At 56.2% G+C, this 4,111-nt stretch overlaps 1 protein-coding gene across 12 annotated transcripts in view; it reads left to right on the top strand.

The window, feature by feature from the left end:
- Positions 1 to 263: 263 nt before the first annotated feature.
- MYO9B (myosin IXB) overlaps positions 264 to 4,111 on the top strand; it is a 108,937-nt gene continuing 105,089 nt past the window's right edge. For all 12 annotated transcript variants that reach the window (XM_065917482.1, XM_065917483.1, XM_065917477.1 and 9 more), the window contains exon 1: positions 264 to 377. The gene's annotated coding sequence lies outside the window, so the exon portion shown is untranslated. The remainder of the gene's footprint in view (positions 378 to 4,111) is intronic.

Raw genomic sequence — 4,111 nt, 5'->3', positions numbered from 1 at the left:
CCGGCCTTTCAAGTCGAACCCCCCGCCCTCTCCCGGACCAGGCCATATCGCGACGCCGCAAGAGGGGTGACCATGAGTAGAGCGGCGGCCTCCTGCGCGCGCGTCTCTCTGGCCTCCCCTCACACTTGGTTTCGCCCACAAGCGGCAGGGGGCGGGGGCACGGGCAAGAAGTCGGAAGCGAGGGGCGGAGATTCGTGGCCCTCCGCCCCCTGGCGCTTTTGCGTCACGCCCCCCGATCCCGCCCCTCCGGAACCCGGAAGCCGGAGCGCGCGGGGGAGCGGCGGGCGCGGCGGGGCGGAGCGGCCAGACTAGCAGCGGGCTGGCGGCCGGGCGGGGACCTGGCCCGGGACCGGCGGCGCGCGGCGGCCGAGGCCCAGGTGAGTGCCTGGCGGTCGCGGGTTCAATATTCTACCTCGAAGCTCGCACCGGCGGGCTGCCTTCCCGAGAAAGACGGGACTAAGGGTTAGTGGGGAGGGGTCTCGCGAAGGCAGGGGTCGAGGGGGCGGGAACGAGCTTGAGGGTCTTGGAGAGTTTGCAGGAGGCGGAATGGGAACAGGACGTTAAAGGAGAAAGTTGATGTGATGGGCCTGGTGAGAGAGTTTTTGGGCGGGTGTGAGGGCAGATCTTGTGGCTTTGATCAGCTTCTCTGAAGAGGACGTGGCTTAAGTGGTAGTTGGGGGGTCGCAGGAAACGGGGCTGGGAGAGAGAACGGCAAGGAGGCGGGGTTGAGAGGCCCAGGCTGGGGGTTGAGAGGAGCGAGGCCGGTGGGGGAACAGCCGGGGTGCGTTGGGAGGAAGAGGTATAGGACGGCCTGGGGGCGTCTGCTTACGGTGAAGAGGTAGACGGATGGTGCCTGAGGGAGGGCAGCGCCTGCGACTGACTGGGTGCTCAGTGTGAGGTGCTGTGGACCCACTGGTGCCGTGGCCGCCGGTACGAGGGGAAATGGGGGATGGGAGAGGAGGCAGAAAAGGGGTAGAAGCCATGGCGAAAACCGAGGTCTGGTTCAGGGAGAGACAGGGGAGGAGGGGGAGGACAGGACTAGAGTGGCCCGGTTCAGATGTTGGCGTGCACCCCATGGAGATTTGGGGAGGGGACGCGTCTTCCCCTCTTGATTCAGCTTATTACTGGCATCACCCGCCAGCTGCTGGGTGACCCAGGCTAGTCCCAGCGCCTTCTGAGCGATATTCAGAACTTGAAAACTCAGCACACTCCTTCTAAGACTGGACTGGCTGGAGCCTGGGGATTCTAGGGAGCAAGGAAGGAGCTCTTGGGCCCCCGCTTTGGGGCCGGAACTGGGTTTCAGAGGCGAGGGGGTGGGTGTGCACACACCCACATGTGCTAGGCTGTCACCACCTCCTCCCAGTTGCATCCTTGGACTTAAATGGGTAAAATGACATACAGGAAATCTGTTCCCCAGCGGCCAAGAGCTCAACCCGGGACAGGCACAGCCTCTGGTGGGCGCTCTGTAGACCAGCAATCTTTAAGGGGAAGCCTCTCCCACACCTCTGTCTGAGGTGGGAGATGCTGGGGGACATTGTGCCTTACAGTTGAAGGGTACCAGCTCCTACCTCCCTGAGGTATGTCCTGGTCTTGGAGTCCCCAGACTCTCAAGGCCTCCGGGAGCATGGAAGGTGACATGGCCAGCTGGAAAAGTTGTCTGATGGGCCTGGCTCTGGCAAGGGCCTTGCACTAAACAGTTTGGTTTGTTTTTTTGTTTTTTTTAAATCTGACTGCATCACACAGCATGTGGCATCTTAGTTCCCCAACCAGAGATTGAACCCAGGTCCCCTGCATCAGGAGCTCAGAGTCCCAAGCACTGGACCACCAGGGAAGTCCCTGCACTAGATGGTTTTGATCAGCATTAATTTCTTTTCTTTCCCAGCCCTGGGGATCCTTGTCTGGAATCTACTAGAAGGGCTAGAGAGCCTGGATTTATAGCATGTTCAGGACAGGAGTCTGGATAGCTTGAATGTGAAGAAGGCCATGGAAAGATAACCACCCCGTTCACTTCCAAAATGTTCTGGCGCTTAGGGAACCTTTGTAAGCAAGACTCTCAGCCTTGTTTCCCCAGAACACATGATTAGAGCCCACAGTCATGCCTCCTGCAGGTTTTGCGTTTGGACTTGCCCTGGCCGGGACTCCCCCGCCACCCCACCGCCCCGTCCCCCCTGCCCTCGCCCTCTTCCTTCATGAACTGGACCAGAATCTTCTGGTTCCAAAGCCCTGCTATTGTCTCCTTCCTGTACGAGGAGTGTGGCTAGGCACATTCTCATGGAGGGTCCTGTGTTGGGGGTCCTAACCTCCAATCAAATCTGTTTGTCTTTCTCCACCTGCAAAATGAGTGGATTGGCCTAGTCAGTGTTTCTCAACTTGGAAACCCAAACCTTGGCTTCTCCAGCACGCAGCCTCCTCTAATTTTATGCAGCCTGACAGATGAATCCCCACTGCAATAATCCCTCTTTTCCATCCTACAGTTTATATCTCAAAATGATTATTGTATTGCATTCCCTTATCTTCCATGTAGAAAATTGCAGTGCCAAACGTGCTTTCACACGTCGTACCTGTTCCCAGGGTTTCAGCTGCATCCTTCTGGCTGAAAATCCCTGGGCGAGACCCTCTGTTTGTTGAGTCCAGGCCTGTGACTCAGAGAAGCAGGTGGGGACTTGGGAATCTCCCTTTTCTATTTCACTGTAGGATCCCCAGGGGAGGGGGGCTTGTTAACGTACTGCTTCCCATTCCTTGTCTTCCTGAAGTCGTGTGTCTTGGGTGGGTCCAGAGTTCAGTAAAGCAAGGGCTGATTGTGTCAGACACTGTGAACTGAGTGCCAGGGATGAGGATAGGCCCTCATGCCCTGATGGAGGGACATTCTAGTGGGCTACCCTCACCCACAGGCGTGATGGAGTTCACAGTAACTGGTCAGTTCAGTAGCAGAGATGACACAAGAAGTTGTGGGGACAGAATCAGGAATGACCAGCTCAAGCTTCAGGGCATGGGGGATTCCAGTAGGTTTCCTCGGAAGAGGTGACTGGCTGCAAGCCAAGCCTTGAAGGATATGGAGGTGTTGAACCAAGCCGGAAGAGGGAACCACATAAGTGTGTCCCTGTGTGGCTCTTCATTGAACATCTGCTGTGATAGACACTTTCATACCCAGTTCTCTTACTCTGCCAGGCATCAGCAGGGAGACTGTGGTTCCCGTTTACTAGATAGAGTGAGGCTATAAACTGAGGCTCAGGAAGGTGATGACTTCAGAGATGGCTCCCTGTGCTTTCCAGAAGCGTGAAGGATCATTAGAAAGCTCAGTTTGCTAAAGACCAAATTATTGGAACAGTGTCTTGACTGCAACACCATTGACATCTGGGGCCAGGTCATCTGTTGCTGTGGGGGCCACCCTGGGCCTTATAGGATGTGGAGCAGCAGCCCTAGCCTTCACACACAAGATGCCAGTGGTACATACCCACCTCAAGTTGTGACAACCAGAAGTGTCTCCAGACATGGTTTGTGTGTCCCCCCCAGGGACAAGAGGTCTCTAGTAAAAGCTGGCTCCTGCCACCAGGCCTACCGTCACCTCAGTGACTCTTTGGTGTTTGTTGGACTCCCAGCAAATTGCTGCCAAGAGCAGGCATGGGGAAAAGAGGCCAGCTACTGAATTCTGCCGTCCCCTCAGTTCTTAATCTGGAGTCCTGATAAAAAGGAGACACCACTGGGACTGGACCAAGGGGGAGTTAGGGAACGTGCCCTGAGAATGTTGCACGGAGGAGGAAGAGGAGGTGAGCCGGAGCACTTGTCATTCGCTGGCACAGCAAATGCCATTGCCTTTCTCTTCTTTGTCTTCCCACTGACCTGGATTTCTGCAGGCACCGTCCTTGTCTCAGAACAAATGGTTGCTTTTCTTCCGAGATTAGAGGTATTCGATTCTCTTCTCAGAGAGCTCCTTTGGAGGCAGTCCCAGATCACTGTGGCTCTCGAAGCCACGTTATCTTCTCCCGTTTGCCCTCCTGGCTCCAGACACAGGTCCATCCTCAAGCACAGGCTGTCTAACTTTTGCTCTCTGTGCATCCCCCTCTGCTTGCTCCCCGACCTTGACACTGCTGCTTTAACTCCGGGGGCAGAA

Source organism: Muntiacus reevesi, chromosome 1 (assembly GCF_963930625.1).
Source record: "Muntiacus reevesi chromosome 1, mMunRee1.1, whole genome shotgun sequence".
NCBI lineage: Eukaryota > Metazoa > Chordata > Mammalia > Artiodactyla > Cervidae > Muntiacus > Muntiacus reevesi.
This window is presented reverse-complemented; position numbering and strand designations above follow the sequence as displayed.